Source organism: Triticum aestivum, chromosome 4B, assembly GCF_018294505.1.
Source record: "Triticum aestivum cultivar Chinese Spring chromosome 4B, IWGSC CS RefSeq v2.1, whole genome shotgun sequence".
NCBI classification, from domain to species: domain Eukaryota; kingdom Viridiplantae; phylum Streptophyta; class Magnoliopsida; order Poales; family Poaceae; genus Triticum; species Triticum aestivum.
Window position 1 is genome coordinate 439,267,659 of NC_057804.1, and position 19,347 is coordinate 439,287,005.

At 43.7% G+C, this 19,347-nt stretch overlaps 1 pseudogene; it reads right to left on the reverse strand.

Moving 5' to 3' along the window:
• Nucleotides 1-9,143: 9,143 nt before the first annotated feature.
• On the reverse strand, nucleotides 9,144-15,930 carry LOC123092593 (protein spotted leaf 11-like; annotated as a pseudogene).
• Between the last annotated feature and the right edge of the window lie 3,417 nt (nucleotides 15,931-19,347).

A 19,347-nucleotide genomic window follows, 5' to 3' on the forward strand; every position in this document is an offset into this window, starting at 1 on the left:
TGGTCTAGTACCAGGGACCGCCTGGCTGATATCCATAGTTGTAGCTGGGGTCGTACTGAGATGCAGCAGCAACCGCCTCCTGCGCTGCGGCATGTTGGTGAGCTGCCTCCACTCTCCCCTCGTGTTCATCTGCTTCCTCCCTGGTAACAACATATCTTCCTTTTGCCTGATAATCAAAAAGGAGGGGAGCAGGAAGAGTAACATGGACGACGTTGCGTCTATTATAGATTAGTCGATAATGGAGGAATTGTTCATTCCTCCTAAGAAAATGATGATTGACCATAGCGTCATAATCTAAATAAGCAGGAGGTATCATCATATCCCCCTCTCATGGGGCTATACCAAGATAATTAGCCACACGGGTTGCATAAATTTCTCCAAATAAATCTCCAGCTCTACCATTATTCTGCAACCTCCGTGCAACTATTGCCCCCAAGTTATAACCTTTATAACCTAAAACAGCACTCTTGAGGACACAAAGATCGGGGACACACATATGACATGCTTCATCTTTACCGTTAATGCATCTACCAATGAAGAGAGCAAAATAATGTATAGGCAGGAAAACGAATGCTCCCTATGGTAGCTTGTGCTATGTCCCTGGATTCTCCCACAGTAATACTAGCAAGGAAGACTCTAAATTCAGATTTGTGAGGATCATTAATATTACCCCACTGCGGAAGTTTGCAAGCAATTGTAAAATCCTCTAAGTCCATGGTGTAAGATGTATTATAAATATCAAATAGGACACTAGCAGAATTACGTGTACAGTTATATTTGAACCTCCGCACAAAGGAATCAGTCAATTGATAGTACTGAGGACACTTATCTTGTAAGAAGTCCTCCAGCTTAGCATTATGCTCATACGCGTCAAATTCCTCCTTAAAGCCTGCTCTGACCATAAAATCATCGGATGGCCACTCACAAGCTCGTACATCCGCGTCCCTCGGTAATTCAACATCTTGCTCACGCATAGCAATCTTGGGTCCTTTCTTTATCGAGGAACCACCTTGGTACATTCTCCTAGACATAATTCTTTTTCTGAAAAATTTCTGAAATTTTAGTAACTTCAAAATAAAAGTGAATAAAACTAAACAAGATTGGTAGCAACTACTTCTACAAGTGCCTAGAGCCTATATCATGCATTAGAATTGCTTGGGACCTCATAAATTCAACATGCAAGCTCAAGAACATGGTCACCTATGCAGCAAAAATTTGCAATGAATAAAGCACTAGAACAAAAACTATTTGGACCAATGGAGGAGTCACATACCAAGCAACAATCTCCCAAAGTAGTTTTGTGAATGGAGCTTTGAGGAAGGAGATCGAAAATCGCAGCAAAATGAGCTAGAACTCATGCTTGAGCTGGATGGGGATTTTTTTTGGGTAGAAGATGGAGTGTGTGGGTGCTGGCATAAGTGGAGGGGGGCACCAGGGGCCCACAAGACACGGGGGCGCGCCCAGGTGGGGTGGGCGCGCCCTCCACTCTCGTGGCCTGGTGCTTGCCCCTCCTGCAGTGATTTCAATGCCTAAAATCCTCAAATATTCCAAAAAATCATACTAAATTTGCAGGGCATTTGGAGCACTTTTATTTTCGGGATATTTTTTAATGCACAGATAATTCAGAAAACAGACAGATAATACTATTTTTGCTTTATTTATTCTAAATAACAGAAAGTAAAAAGAGGGTACAGAAGGTTGTGCCTTCTAGTTTCATCCTTCTCGTGATCATCAGAATGAATCCACTAACAAGGTTGATCAAGTCTTGTTAACAAACTCATTCCAAATAACACGGAATCGGAGAAATTTCGAATAACACTAAGTTACCTCAACGGGGATACGAAAATCCCCAACAATAAGAATATCATACTTTTTCTTGACAGTAGGGAGAGGAAATTCAAAACCTCCAATAATGATAGTTGGAACTTTCCCAATAGAATTGATGCTATGAACTTGAGATTGTTTCCTCGGAAAGTGTACCGTATGGTCATTACCATTAACATGAAAAGTGACATTGCCTTTGTTGCAATCAATAACAGCCCCTGCAGTGTTCAAAAAAGGTCTACCAAGGATAATCGACATACTATCGTCCTCGGGAATATCAAGAATAACAAAGTTCGTTAAGATAGTGACGTTTGCAACCACAACAGGCACATCCTCACAAATACCGGCAGGTATATCAGTTGATTTATCGGCCATTTGCAAAGATATTTCAGTAGGTGTCAACTTATTCAATTCGAGTCTACGATATAAAGAGAGAGGCATAACACTAATACCGGCTCCAAGATCACATAAAGCAGTTCTAACATAGTTTCTTTTAATGGAGCATGGTATAGTTGGTACCCCTGGATCTCCAAGTTTCTTTGGTATTCCACCCTAAAAGTGTAATTAGCAAGCATGGTGGAAATTTCAGGTTCCGGTATCTTTCTTTTAATTGTAATGATATCCTTCATATATTTGGCATAAGGATTTACTTTAGCATATCAGTTAAACGCATACGTAAGAAAATAGGTCTAATCATTTCAGCAAAGCGCTCAAAATCCTCATCATCCTTTGTCTTGGATGGTTTATGAGGAAAGGGCATGGGTTTCTGAACCCATGGTTCTCTTTCTCTACCATGCTTCCTAGCAACAAAATCTTTCTTATCATAATGTTGATTATTTGATTGTGGGTTATCAAGATCAACAGTAGGTTCAGCTTCTACTTCATTACTTTTGCTAGGTTGAGCATCAACATGAACATTATCATTAACATTATCACTAGGTTCATGTTCATCACCTGATTGTGTTTCAGCATCAGAGATAGAATATCATTAGGATTCCCAGGTGTGTCTATAGTAGGTTCACTAGAAGCATGCAAAGTCCTATCGTCTTTCTTTTTCTTCCTTTGGAAGAACTAGGTGCTTCTAAATTATTTCTCTGAGAATCTTGCTCGATTCTCTTAGGGTGGCCTTCAGGATAGAAAGGTTCCTGAGTCATTCTACCAGTTCTAGTAGCCACTCTAACAACAAAGTCATTTTTATTATTTAATTCATCAAGCAAATCATTTTGAGCTTTAAGTACTTGCTCAGCTTAAGTAGCAACCATAGACGCATATTTGCTAAGGAGTTTAAGTTCACCTTTAACTCTAGCCATATTATCGCTCACGCGTCCTATCTCGAAAGCATTATTCTTTAACTCTCTACCAACATAAGCATTAAAACTTTCTTGTCTAGCCATAAAGTCATCAAATTCATCTAAGCATGGGCTATGAAATTTAGTAGAGGGAATTTCAACTTTATCATATCTATAGAGAGAATTTACCTTTACTACCTGTGTCGGGTTATCAAGACAATGTAGTTCTTCGACAGGCGGTATATTAAGACCATGTATTTCTTTAATAGGTGGTAAATTCTTAACATCTTCAACTTTAATACCTTTTTCTTTCATTGATTTCTTTGCCTCTTGCATATCTTCAGGACTGAGAAATAAAACACCTCTCTTCTTTGGAGTGGGTTTAGGAATAGGCTCGGGAGTTGGCTCAATTGGTTCAGGAATTGCCTCAGTAATTGGCTCGGGAAGAGCCCAATTATTTTCATTAGTCAACATATTATTCAATAGTAATTCAGCTTCGTCGATTGTTCTTTCCCTGAAAACACAACCAGCACAACTATCCAAGTAGTCCTTGGAAGCATCGGTTAGTCCATTATAAAAGATATCAAGTGTTTCATTTTTCTTGAGAGGATGATCAGGCAAAGCATTAAGTAACCGGAGAAGCCTCCCCCAAGCTTGTGGGAGACTCTCTTCTTTGATTTTCACAAAATTATATATTTCCCGCAAGGCAGCTTGTTTCTTATGAGCAGGGAAATATTTAGGGAAGTAATAAATCATATCCTGGGGACTACACACACAACCAGGAGCAAGAGAATTATACCAAGTCTTAGCATCACCCTTTAATGAGAACGGAAATATCTTAAGGATATAAAAATAGCGAGATTTATCATCATGAGTAAACAAGGTAGCTATATCATTCAACTTGGTAAGATGTGCCACAACAGTTTCAGATTCAAGGCCATAAAAAGGATCAGATTCAACTAAAGTAATAATCTTAGGATCAACAGAGAGTTCTTAATCCTTATCACTAACACAAATAGGTGAAGTAGCAAAAGCAGGGTCAGGTTTCATTCTAGCATTAAGAGACTGCTCCTTCCATTTAGCTAATAACTTTTTAAGATCATATCTATCATTGCAAGCAAAGATAGCTCTAGCAGCTTCTTCATTCATAACATAACCCTCAGGAACAACAGGCAATTCATAATCATTGGGAGAATTTTCATCATCACTATCATCAATAATAGCATCTTTAATAATTTCATTCTCTCTAGCCCTAGAAAGTTGTTCATCAGGAAATTCACCTAATGGCAAAGTAGTATCACGCACAGAAGTAGTTTCATCATAAGTATCATGCAAAGCAGAAGTGGCATCATCAATAACATGCGACATATCAGAATTCATAGCAGTAACAGGTTTAGGTGTTGCAAGCTTACTCATAACAGAAGGAGAATCTACTGCAGAGCTAGATGGCAGTTCCTTACCTCCCCTCGTAGTTGAGGGCAAAATCTTGGTTTTATCGTCTTTCAAGTTCTTCATAGTGATCAACAGATATAAATCCCAAGTGACTCGGAGAATAGAGCTATGCTCCCCGGCAATGGCGCCAGAAATTAGTCTTGATAACCCACAAGTGTAGGGGTTCGCAACAGCTTTCAAGGGTAAAGTATTCAACCCAAATTTATTGATTTGACACAAGGGGAGCCAAAGAATATTCTTGAGTATTAGCAGTTGAGTTGTCAATTCAACCACACCTGGATAACTTAGTATCTGCAGCAAAGTATTTAGTAGCAAAGTAGTACGATAATAAAGGTAATGTAGCAAAAGTAATGTTTTTGGGTTTTGTAGTGATTGTAACAATAGCAACGGAAAAGTAAATAAGCGAAGCACAAGATGTGAAAAGCTCATAGGCAATGGATCAGTGATGGATAATTATGTCGGATGCGATTCCTCATGTAATAGTTATAACATAGGGTGACACAGAACTAGCTCCAGTTCATCAATGTAATGTAGGCATGTATTCCGTAAATAGTCATACGTGCTTATGGAAAAGAACTTGCATGACATCTTTTATCCTACCCTCCCGTGGCAGCGGGTCCTAGCGGAAACTAAGGGATATTAAGGCCTCCTTTTAATAGAGAACCGGAACAAAGCATTAGCACATACTAAATACATGAACTCCTCAAACTATGGTCATCACCGAGAAGTATCCCGATTATTGTCACTTCGGGGTTGTCGGATCATAACACATAATAGGTGACTATAGACTTGCAATATAGGATCAAGAACACACATATATTCATGAAAACATAATAGGTTCAGATCTGAAATCATGGCACTCGGTCCCTAGTGACAAGCATTAAGCATAGCAAAGTCATAGCAACATCAATCTCAGAACATAGTGGATACTAGGGATCAAACCCTAACAAAACTAACTTGATTACATGGTAAATCTCATCCAACCCATCACCGTCCAGCAAGCCTACGATGGAATTACTCACGCACGGCGGTGAGCGTCATGAAATTGGTGATGGAGGATGGTTGATGATGACGACGGCGACGAATCTCTCTCTCCGGAGCCCCGAACGGACTCCAGATCAGCCCTCCCAAGAGAGATTAGGGCTTGGTGGCGGCTCCGTATCATAAAACGCGATGAAACTTTCTCTCTGATTTTTTTCTCCGCAAGACGGAATATATGGAGTTGGAGTTGAGGTCGGCGGAGCCTCAGGGGGCCCACGAGACAGGGGGCGTGCCCAGGGGGAGGGCGCGCCCCCCACCCTCGTGGACAGGGTGTGGGTCCCCTGGTCTTGATTCTTTCTCCAGTATTTTTTCTATTTTCCAAAAAGTGCCTCCGTCGATTTTCAGGACATTCCAAGAACTTTTGTTTTCTACACATGAAACAACATCATGGCAATTCTGCTGAAAACAACGTCAGTCCGGGTTAGTTTCATTCAAATGCAAGTTGGAGACCAAAACAAGGGCAAACGTGTTTGGAAAAGTAGATACGTTGGAGACGTATCAACGTTTGTGCCAGAATGCCATGTTCTCGTCGAAGCATGTGTCGGTCATTTTGTGTTTTACCTTCATCTCCAGAGCCATGAGCATAACTTTCAGGCGGGTATCCTCGGGCCTGCATCCTTCATACAATGGAGTAACTGTGTCTATCTCCAGTTGATCCAGCCTGGCTTTCTCTCGGGCGGCAGCTCTTGCGTTATCCGTTTGCTTGAGAAGCAGCTCTTGAATATGAGGGTCCTGCACCCAGCCCATCGATGGTCCATCATCGTCTGCTCTGGCATCTTCATCTTCATGATCATGCCCTTCGTCTTGATCTTCCTCATCATCATGTCCGGCATCTTCTACATGATGACTGTGTACTGCATCTACTTTGTGATCATGTCCTGGAGATTCTTCGTCTTCTCGCCCGCCCTCGCCGCAGTTGTATTGCTGCCCTTCCTCATTTCTTGCCCGGCCCCCATGGATGACTTCATAATCATCTTCATCACCTTGCCACCGATAGCCATCCATTAAACCACGCAAGAGGAGGTGGTCCCGCACCTGTACGAAATCCGGGTCCATAAGGCTCTTCAGATTGCATCTTCGACACGGACATCTTATCTCCGTCTCGTTCTTTTGAAGCATCTCGGCCTTCGCGGAGCTCAAAAACCTATTCACGATGCCTTCGGTCATCGTGCGGACCATGGTCGCCTGCGGGGTAGAGCAAAACGATATTTTAGAACCAAAAAAAATCTGGCATGACTTTGCCTAAAAATAGGACCAAAAAGAATGCATAGTGCCAAATTCTCGCCAAAACGGAAATGAATCAACATTCCGGCAAATTATAGGCAACTGTTACATTTCAAATACCGGTACCTGCAAACACAAACATATGCAGTACCACAAACATACGTAGATCTAGGCCATAGAAAGTGCATGTGCACGTTGTTGGAGGGAGAAAAAAGTAGATCTAGAACATAAAGAAAGCTTTCCTCTTACTTACCTATCAAAAAAAGGAAATTTAACCACTTAATTTGGGTGAATCTATGGTGCAAATGAGGTGAGAAGGAGGAGGCAGCCGAGACAAGCTTGGAGGAGGAGGTGGAGAGAATAAAGTGGGAAAAGTGAGTGTGGTAGGTGGTTGTCCAAAATATCTAGCTGCTCACAGGTTACCAATGGCGCACCACCTAATAATGCGCCATTAGTAACCCTGGTTACTAATGGCGCACCTGTATGTGCTGCGTCATTACTAGTTTTGAAAGAAAAAAAAATTAGTAGTGGCGCACCGTGGTTGTGGTGCGCCATTACTAGTTTGAACTAGTAATGGCGCACTATCCCCTGGTGCGCCATTACAAGTTTTGAAAAATAAAATTGTTAGTAGCGGCTCACAGTCTGTGGTGCGTCATTACTAGTTAAAACTAGTAATGGCGTAGTGCGCCCTTACTAGTTTTAAATAAATAAATAAATAAAATGTCAGCGCACCACATACGTGGTGCGTTATTAATGTTCATATTAGTTATAGCCCTTTTTCTAGTAGTGGCCCCTCAAAAAAATGTGATGTTTTGTGCAACAAACCCGTAAAGTAGGTGTTTTGTGCAAAACTACCACCAAAAGTAGGTGTTTTGTGCAATTTCCTCGAATCCGCGGTAGGCGATGCTGTGGCATCGCTAACTAGCTGCATGGGTAAACTCTTATTTTCCTGCTCCTGAACTGTGAGGAACGTTAACATGGGCTCTGGTATATATGGTACTACTTCGTATTCATTTTACTCTTAAGGTAAGATTGCAAAATGCCAACGTTGTCAAAGGTCGCGGCGTCTATTCTACGCCTGAAGCGATTCGAGCTCAAGATATTCGGCTCCGTTGGCCAGAACCAAACGACTCGTCGACGAACTAGTCGTTGTTAGTTGTTACAAGACAACGACGCCAAACCTGCGACTAGATAAGTGAATGCTAGTGGACACAGATCGATACAGGGTGCTAATAAACAATGTTTCTCCCCGTACGTGTTGGTTCTGAGCGATGATTCGTCGCGTATCAGCGTCATCATATCGCACTAATTCGCAGATCAGCCACGAGGTCACCACATGTAGCATAGACTATGGCATAATGCATGAGCTTTAAGCTTTTCTTAGGGGAGGGATTGAGTGCTTGCTAGCTTAATTTTCTTAATAATGCAAGCAGCAGCTTAATTCTTTTTCTTGATTTGATTGATAGGGTGGTTGTCGACCGGGTGCAACCAACCAATCAGGCGGCAATAATGCGATGCGATGCGATGAGCAGGGAAGATCAAGCATGCCGTTGTGGAAGGAACGCCGGAATAACTCGACGGCGCGCGAGGCATTTGGTCGTGGGCTCGAGTTGGAAAGGCGCGTACCACTGTGGCTTATAAATAAGATGGTGGCGCTGGCATCTGCGCGAATCTGTTCGTGAAAAGGAACCGGGCAGGAACAGTGTCATGAAGTGCCACCACATGCATTTACATCGCCAGTCGCATCAGGCTCCGACTCGAGTCTAACAGCAAGCCAAGCTCACTTTCTTCGCGGTCGTGCCGATCGATCTGCACATAATTGAGGCCGGCCCGATCTCTCCCTCGCTCCTAAGTCCTACCCACCGTTGACGGAAGGGAAAGGTACGTAGGAGGCACGCGCATGTGGCCCGAGTCACCGGCGTGCCCCTCTCCCCTTTCGGCTGCGCCGATTCGCCATGACAGTTAAGTGTGTCTGGGACACAAGCTAGTGTGGCGAGCGTGACGTCTTCCAATTGGAACCATCGCCGCCTCTCGTATCATCATATCAGGTTGGGAAATGCCAGGGCAATTTCATCAAGAATCCAGCTACATTGCCCCGGACCAGGAGAACAGCCGAAAGAAACGAAAAATCTAGTAACTCTGAGGAGGGTACAGTATTCCGGGGCGAATTTCAATGGCAACAACATGCGGACAGTGATCGGAACATGCCCACACCCACATGGATTTCTTTCGAGTTACACGCGAAGAACAGTCCATGCTCCAGCTATTGTCTTAGAAAATATCCAGAGCAGAAGCTTAGCTGAACACAAAAACTTGAACGAAGGCTTTACTCAAGCTCTCTTTCTCAGGCAGGTAAAATTATCACCCTAGGAAGCCACAAATTAGTCATGTACCAGGCACCCAGTACAAGCATATGACGATATACCTCCCTAAAACTCGAGGATCCTACCTTGAATCACCGGACACATTGTACCAACTACAAACAAACACGGGTTAACAGCACCAACCATGGTTGCAAAACTGACCTGTCAACATGCTCACAGCCCTAAATCCCTAAATCACGCTGCGCTGCCGGGCCTTCCTATTCCTGACAACATTGTACAGCCAAAACGCACACCTGCAGAGCAAGAATTGCAGGAGGTCTTCCACCTGGCAGACGGCCCAAAAACAAACCACTACCTAGAATGAGAAGCTAATGATTATTCACCTCATCTTTCTGGAAGATGGGATGAAGTAGGAGGCAGTGATTCCTCTAGCTGAGTATCTGCTTGAGCTTGAACCAGAACCTGGGACAGGGTTTGGGACTGAGTGTGCGCCTGTGCCATCGCGTCTCCCTGGGCTTGGCTCTGCTGCTTTAGAAACCTATTCATCCGTTCAAGCAACTGGATCGCTTTTCTCTTCCCCCTGTCTATGCCGCTTTCTGCTAGCTCCTCCAGCAAGGTCACGATGCCCTGCTCCTGTGCTTCTGCAAGATGCTGTTGCTGCTGTTCGCCATTACAGAGATGCACCAGAACAGCCGCAGCATTCTCCTTGTTCCAAGAGGATCCATTCCTGATAACTCCAACTAGAATTGGTATGGCGGCGGCAGCGCTGATGGCTGCCTTTCCCTCAGGATGGCTCGAGAGAATTGCCAGTATAGCCAGGGCCTCATCAACCATTCCACTTTCAGTCTCTGTTAGAAGCTCAAGTAGTATAGGGACCAATCCAGCTCTAACAGCTTTACCCTTGTTGCCCTGATAGATACACAAGTTAAATAGTGCTGTTGCTGCATCCTTTTTACCCCGTTGACTTCCATTACCCAATAGCAGCACCAAAGCTGGAATTGCCCCAGAAGCCCCTATCGTCACCTTGTTCTCATCCACAAGTGATAGGCTAAACAGTGTGGCAGCTGAATTCTCCCGAGCCTCCATGCTGCCTCTCTTTAGCACATGTACAATTCCAGGAACAGCTCCAGAGGTAATTATTCTTGCTTTGTTCTCTTCATAAATAGAAAGATTCAGGAGAGCAGTAACCACATGTTCCTGGGTGCTAACATCGGTGGTTGGTAGAAGGCTCACAAGGATAGGAATAGCACCAGCTTCTCCTATACAAGCACGATTTTCAGCGCTACGCTTGGCAAGCTGACGAAGCATACCTGCAGCTCCACGTTGATCTGCAAGGTTCTGGGATGATAGTTTCTGCAGGAGCTCAATAACTTTACTATGCTCAGAGGCGGTACATGTTGCTTCTGTAGTATTAGGCTGAGCAGGGCGCTTTGGCGGCTCTACACCATTCGCTTCACACCATTGAGCTATGAGGCTACGGAGCACATAGTTTGGAGTTAGAGATTTATTTGGAAGCTTCTGCTGCGTCTTAGGACAGGTGTCGTGCCCTGCCTCCAACCATCTCTCTATGCAACCTCGCTCGTAAGTCTGAATACAAACATTTTGAAGAAATTCTTGTGAGTTGAAATATAAATGGAAGTCTGCAGATTGATAGGAAACAAAAGATAAAAGTTAGGCAGAGACCTGGCCAGTGGAGACAATAACTGGGTCTTTCATTAAATCCAGTGATATTGGGCAACGAAAATCATCCGGGACAACAGGAGATGTCAAGTTGTCATCTCGGGAAGGGTTTGTTGTACTTGCTGGGATGCCTATAGGATCCTGGGTCTGCACAAAATCCTTGATCTTTTTCAGCAGCATTGACATATTCTCAACAACTGCACCGGGATCCCCTCCACTAGCCATCTCATGCAAGGCCAATGATTCTTGATTGAGGTCATATATGGTGACAAGCTGCAACTTCTCAGATAACCTTTGAATGATATCTGGATCAGCATTATCATTGGTGCTTGAATTATAGGCAGAAATTAGATCATTAAAGAGAATGTCATCCGATGTATCTGGTCGTTCTTTTGCTCTTTTGAATTGAGCATGCACCAGTTCAACCTGCACAACATTGCAAGTGTTTCAGCTGCAGATAAGCAAGAAAAGCCAAACAAAACAAATCAAAGCAAAAAATCTAAAAGGTTTCACTGACAAAGAAACTCAAGAGTGAGAAAAATTACCTGTTCCCTTACTTCATCTGATATGCCAAGCTCATCAAACGAGATACCAGCTAAGGCTTGCTCAAGCCTCGAGGTAATGTCCTGGAAAGTCTGCATTATCTTCTCTCTCTCGAGAACCTGCAAATGGGGAAACCACTAATTGTTGGAAAATGGTCGTGATTTAAATATGTATGGAAAGCAGTTGCAAATTTATACAGCAAAAATTAACCACAAGATCTGCTGACTAACAGTATTTTAGTGTTCATCAAGGTACACGGATCAAGAAATATTAGCCCACTCAACTACACAGCCTCGCTACTTTTTAATGAACACACCCGTGCAAAGATATAGAAGTGCTTGATTGACCATCACATACCTCATCAGAACAGAGCAACATAGTGTCGTTATTTCTCAAATGTAATCACGTAAAAATTATAACTAAAACTATTTTAAAGTTATCCTATGCAGTGCAATTCAGACAGCACGTAGCCTTCAACCTAAAATATTTCGCACTGAGACACTAGTTTTTTACCCTGTAAAACTGCATCACAAACATGACTCCAAATATATTACTAGATCTTTTTACCCCCTTAAACACTTATAGTGGCTTAGCAGCTATGGCTAAAATAAACTGTCTATTAACTACGCCTTTTCACCTGCCCTTGAGCCCTGGCTCTCCTTCCGTGGATGAAACCTTGTGGAGAATTATTCCCATTAAAGTGCGATTCAGATCCTTCTGGTGTTTCCATTTTTCCTCATATAATCAGTCCATCCGAGGACTGGGCAATATCCCAGTGATCAGAGTGCAATGGCATCCCCATGTGACCTGGCTTTGACCCATAAGGAGCAGACTCAATCTCATTGCTTATTTCGTGGGACTAATATACCAGTGCATCTTCTTGCTTATTCTTGCAAGTGTACCAACAGTTCTAGTACCCTCGGTCTCATTATTTCTATACTACTATATAGTGTACGAGTTTCGAATGGATCTAGAGCATCAATCCTGATCGTTGGTACCCTCAATCTAACGGTTGGGGGCAGTGGGATTCGCATCAACAGGAGCTGCCTCCAAACCTATGGCTGCTATTTCTAGGATTCACTATGTGACCCACCACCATCTGACCCTGTCATCTGACCATGCTCTAGATCTTTCCACTATGAGGTGGACTACACACTTGCTCCTCTAAATTATTTTAGTCCTACCTGGCTACATGTTCACAAGAGACAGTACTGAACCAGTAGAACTATCTCAGGAAAGCGTGCATGTGAGCCTAGAATTGCAATATATTCCATTTTCTTTTATTTGAAACAAGTAGTAAGGTACCTAGGAAAAATAGAATGAGAAAAAAAATGTGCAAAGAACCTATGAAATAGTACGTTTTGACACTTTTTTTTTCTTAGCTGACATGGGATTGAGAAGCTCAAAATTTATTATTAATTGTACTTCTTCTTTTCACTTCATTTTTCTCAAAAAATTTGAGTATGAGTCCAATAAACTAACGGACTTCATAAACATATATTTTTATATAAAAAGGGCGAAGACTCTATCTTATGTTTCCTAAAGAAAATCATTGTACTATGTTTCTTGGGGGAATAGTTGTTATGCGTTCCTTGCGAAGCCCAAAAATGATACCAAAAATGCCTACTGGATATTTCCCATTTGAAGCTTCTATGAAAAATTTACCATAATATGTGTGCTTTAGTTTTATAACTAATTTAGTACCATGCATATACATAATAAGCTGACATGCAAAGCACGTACAAATTACTAGTGTATAATAGTCCATCAGTTGCACCATCAATATGGAGCTCCAGAAACTACCTACCTATACCCTCCGAAACACCTATCACAGTAGTGCAGCTGCCCGATGCAGCTGATGATAATTTGCAACAATCATGATCCGCCAAATGCGATTATGACAGACGATTCAAACTAAATTCACCACATCCCCGGACCACAGACGTAAGCTAAGTATATATACTATCCTCAGTGATGAACAACTTTGAGTTATCAGGTATTCCTTGTATCGAGCAACTAGCAATAGTACTCCATCCTTATCACCGCCATGTCCACATCTATCCATGCCTAACATGTAACATCGCAGGGCACATTTGAAGTTCGCAGGAAAAGTTTTTTTTTTACTTTTTGAAATCAGTATCACCAATAAATTGGCACAGAATCTCAGTGCAACATGATCAATCCATGCCGCAAAGTCATGTCCCACCCTCGCCCCAGAGAAAAAAGAGGTTTGCAGATATTAAACTTCCATAACTAACTAATCGACAAAATCATCATAAATGAATGTTACAACATGCTGATCAAAGTCTCTAGATATCTGAGTCGTCCAGCTCCAGTGCATAAATATTGTTTAAATAAACAAGACCAGGGCTGAGCAACAGAAAAATCATAGTAATAGACTAATAGTCCTGGGCCCTGGCCCAAGATGCAGCAAAAGGAAGAAGACTTATACTACGGCTGAGAATCTCAGCCAGTGTCCTGGCCACATTGGAGGTTTCCTTCCAGTGAGTTGCTATGGACAAAACAAATTAAGCACCCACAGGTTGAGCCACAAAAACTGGTGATGCTAAACTTATCCTATGTGATACCCTCGTTGTTTCCTATTATATTACATAACTATCTTATATAAATTGGACTTTCCTATCACGTAACTATCGTATATAAATTGGAGTTGGTGGTGGTGGCGTCGAGTACACCCTCCCCACTTCATCCCAATCTTCCTGATCCATCCAGAACCTACTCGATCCCTTCTGGTCCAACAAGCCACCCGCCTTACTCATGTCTTGCATGGGAAAGTATTTTAAAAGTACATGACAGTACGTAATTTTTTTCCACGACAAGAACCAGCCAGTCAATCCGACAACTAATTTTTTTCCTGCAGCCGCTCCTCCCCAATATGCATTCTCCAACCACCCCTCCTCCTCAGTCTCTGTGCTTCGTCCACTTTTTGGTACCGTAGCGACACATGGGCATTATGCTAGTTACATATAAGTGGCACTTGCCAGTAATTTTATCACAACTTTGGTAGCGAACATGACCACCATCTCACCCATTTGCAACAGATCTAACGGCTGGTATCAGGAGGGGGTATGAGGTGAACAGACCGCCACCAATAACTGACATATAGATACGACTAAAGACTAGCATTGAGAGCAATTGCTTTCAACTGCACCCAAAAACACACACACCTGAACAAGTCCTATCAGCTTTTCAGCTGCAAATATGCATTTTGTGAGCAATGCTAGTGTGACCTAGATACAGTGATTAAATAGCAATAGTGGTGAATAACTAGTTCTTTTGGAGTAAAGTCACAGCTATCTTTTACTCTTGTACAATCCTGCGGTTACACGGATTACTACTAGTCTCTCAAACTTCCATATTTAGAACTACAATATTGGTCATGCCAAAATTAGAAAGTATAGAATTCAGTAATTATACCTTGGTTTTTCCTAGGCTCACCCATGTTGTGTATACAAAACCAATAATAACCTAGGGTATTGGCAGACTTATTCAACACCACTAAAGAATGTCAAGTTGTCAACTACTCTGGCCCGGCATTGATTTGACACCCGGGAATTCAAAACCTGGTCCAACCTCAGCAATTTTTAAGGATAAGCTTTTACACAGGCAAAAAAAGGTAACATGTTGCAAAGTGATTAGCGAGAAATTCTAATTCTGCAGCACAGCACGGTAAAATACAATCTAATTCGTCAGGCGAAATTTTCTTCAACTCCAGAGATACAACCTTATCTAGCGCAAGAGGTGCAAGAATATGGGCAATTTCGGATGCACCGTATAAACAAGACAAGAAAACAATGAGCTATAGTCGAGAAATCTCACCAGGAAGATCTTGCTACCGTTGCTGCCGAGGCGGAGCAGCTCCCGGGCGCCGGCGAGCGCGTCCCTGAGCTGCCTGAGCGCGGCCAGTGACGCCTCCGGCAACGGGCGTGGTCCTTCCTTGACCTCCTCCATCATGGGCGCGAGCAGGCGGATCCGCCGCGACAGATTGCAGAACTGCCTCCGGTAGGCGTTCCTGAAGTCGGAGATCACCGCGATCTCGTCCACCAGCTCCGCAACCCTCTCCACCAAATCGCCCACCTCCTCCTTCCCCCCCTCCGGCGACCCCGAGCCCGAGGGCGTCGGCGGAGTGGCCGCCTTGGCTGCAGTGGCGACGGCAGCAGCGGCGGCGGCCTTGGTGCTGGCCTCCTCGTCCATGGCGGCTGCGCCACCTGCAGCGTCGTGCGGGCGCAGCGGCGGTGAAACTGGCGATGTGCAGAGGAAGGGGATTTGGGGTGGTGGCCTCCTAGAGCTCCGCTCCGCTCCACCCTGCGAGCCGCCGGTCCCAGCTGTCAGTCTAACCCCACGCGCAGATATAGGTACCGCAGGAGCCGCCGGCATCAGCGCGGCTCGGCTACGAGTGGCGCCTGGCTGGTGCACCCGAGGCCGTGGGTTCGGGAGCAGCTGCGACCCGGCTCGATTGGGCGCGTCGATGGGCGGCCGGCGTATGGGGCGGGTTCAGGAACAGCTGCGACCCGGCGGCGGGGCGGAGGCTCCAATCCAAACGGTTTCTTTCTTGTTTATTATCGCCGCGTCAATATCTGGCTGCTTAGCTAAGACAATGCTGGACTTCGTGTTGCTTAAAGCAGTTTCTAACCAGAGGCGGCTGAGCTGTGGGGCCAAGGGTTTGGGTGCTGCGTGTGTGTGTGTGCGCGCGCGCGCGTGGGAACGATGGAGACGCGCGGTGCCGTGGCGGGCGCCCGAAACTCGTTTGGAGCCGTCGGATCAGACGGGAAAAAAATAAGACGGATGCTCAACAAGGGAAAAGGCCGCGCTCTGGAGTAGGACAATTCGAAATGTCTCGCCAGAAAGTCTTGTTAAATTATGACGATCATATCTAGGTACAGGAGCGTGCATCTTGCAAGTAAGCTTCTCTCTCTTTCTTGGCTGCACGCCACAAGTGGGTGAGTAAATAATTAGCTTGAATTTTAATAAATCATAAAAGCCTAACGAAGGACTCGGTCACCAAGTTTGAAACCCAATTGGATCGTTGAAGCACATGTTCTTTGGTCAAACTAAATGACAAATGCATGCAGGGCAAATATAAAACAATGATTTCTAAGCAGGTCAAAAAAAAACAAATGATTTCTAAACAGCTAGAAGGCAAGGGGGCTAGGTCCTAAGGGCATCTTCAACGGCGACCCGCAAATTTTCTCCTGATTCTGTCCGCGGACATGGATGCGGGAGGATGTCATCCAACACTGTCTGCATACATTTCAACTATCATTTTAACTAATCTAACAAAATTTGTGCAAATACGGCCAGATTTCATTCAAGTTCGGATATAATTTACATAAACAAACGCCATTCATGCAAACACGGCGTCTTGTCATTACATTTCAAACATTTAGATAAAGAAAAACTACGGCGGCCATCGGCATCCAAGCCCTTGTTGCTCCCTTCCTTAGGACCGTCTCTTCCATCCATCGTCTCCATGAGCACCGGCGATAAGATCCGTGAAGTGAAAGTACGGTCTTCGGCGAGGAAGAGTAGAACACTGGAGAGTGGAGACGGGCTAGCCCACATGGAACACAAGGCCCTGACGCCTCCCGTGCCCTGCTCATTCTTGAAGGAGTCCGTGTCGCTGGTGGAAGTGAGGTCCATGATGGAAATGGTGGCGCTCACGCTGTTGTCATCACATCGGGCCACCAGATAGTTCGTCGGCAGCGCACAGGAGGCGCAGCTGGCGTTGTTATCCTCTGTGATCGTTCGGTGTTGCGCTTCCGCGACGGTCACTTCCTAGCGAGCGGCGGCTTGAGCGCGGAAGGCATGATAAATGGCACGCTGCTCCGCAACAAAGTTGGGGTTCACTGCGGCCATGGCCGCCACGGCCACCTCGCTCGTGCGCTCGCCGTAGATCTGGCCCTCCGCTAGTCGGTGCTGCTCCAGGAGGAACAAAGTTGTACTGTTGTTCCTCCTGCACCTGATGGAACACCGACATAGGCGCTGACGCAGGCTGCTGGGACGACGACATAGGTGCCAGCGCAGGCTGCACCTCCGTCGCGGTGGAATTGTGATGCGTGTTAGAAATATGACATGGAGGCAATAATGTTGTATTATTATATTTCCATGTTTATAATTAAGAGTTTATATTCTATGTTATAACTGCTATGATCCTGGAACATGTGATTCAGTGGAAAACTTATATGCATGTGCGGAATGAAAAACGATAAAATAGGATTCCTAGTCTCGCCTCTAAGATTAGCTTAAGTATTGTCGGTGATCACGTTTTCCAGATCAACAACATTGAGGTGTATGACGCTGGAAGAACGACCTATTGAATCGACTCAAACTTGTTTGTTATACTTTGAGATGCAATCATTAGAAGTCATTTGTTATAACATGGAGTGTTAACGTGTGATTTAGTTCCTTAGACCATGAGAGTATCGCAGTCATTTCTTACCGTATGATGGACTTTGGGGTTGCTCAAACATCATCTATAATTAGGTGATCATAATGACAACTTACAGGTTCATCAGAAAGTTTGACAAGGGACAAGATAGCTCAAGAGTGGAATTTGCTCCTCCAATGGTGGAGAGATATTCTTAGGACCCTCTCGGTGTGCGGCATCCATCATCGTTTGGCCAGACATGGGTGACTATGTCACATGGATGCCGAAACATGTCAACGAAAAACAAGAATGCAATCAGTAACGAGGGGACCGGTATAGTGAGCTATGTATGACTTAAGAAGATATGAATACATCTCACCTCAGGTTTTGTAAAGTATTGTGAAGCAAAGGGAACATCACATGATAACCTAAGGTTCACATTCGTGTAATAATAGGGATCGATATGGATGTCCAAGGTTCCGCTATGTTAAAAACTATGCTTGATACAGCTGCAGGAGGAACGGTCATGGGAAAGCCCATAGAAGATGTCAAGAAACTATTGGATGATATGCAAGAGAACCATGCCCAATTGCATGTTGAAAGAACCACCACTAAAAGGGTGAGTGCCATGGAAGAAAGTAGCACGGAGTCAACAGCCAAGCTTGATGAACTTATCTCTGTGATAAAGGGTAAAGAAGAGGTAAACGTGAATGCCATCACTAGTGAAGAAACTAGTGATGTGAATTTGATCGCTCGTAATAGCTACAATCCTAATTGGAAAAATAATGGATATGCTCCTAGATTTCCTTCTCCTAGTAATGGAGGAGCATCAAATAATTTTAAGAGAGCTAATGCTAGCAACAGAAATACTCTTGAAGAAACTCTTAAAAGTTTTATTGCTAGTCAGATTGAGCAAAATGAAAACTTCAAGAATATGAAGGCACAAGTAGCTAAAATAGCAGAGAGTCAAACACTAATTTTGGCTAAGTTTGCAGGTAAGTCGGAGCCTAACCCCATTGAAGAAGTTAAAATGGTAAGAAGAAAGGAAGAGAAAGTTGATGTGCTTGACACAAGACATGTGCTGGAGTACAACTATACCATTGCAGATTTTGTGAAGATGATATCCATGAAGTATCCACTACCGAAGGTAACTAATAATAATGAAGCATATAATATCTTTTTTGAACAAGTTGCAACCTAGGTACGGGAACTTGATGGTGAAAGGAAGAAGCTCTATAGTAAGTTACCAGCTAAGCAAGAGGATTCTTTTGAACCTACTATAGAAATTGCGATAGGATTGAATAAGTTCGGTGCTTTATGTGATCTTGGCGCAAGTGTTTCCACTATTCCCAAATCATTTTATGATAGTCTTAATCTCGGTCCTTATGCTAATACCGAGATCATTTTGAATATGGCTAATTCTACTTTTACTCGGGCAGTAGGCATTAAGTATGGTGTTGTAGTTCAAATTAATGATTGCCCTGTCATGATTGATCTTGTTATAGTAGATATGCCTGAAGATCCAATTGCTCATATAATTCTCGATAGACCTTTTCTAAGGACTATCAAAGCTGTGATAAAT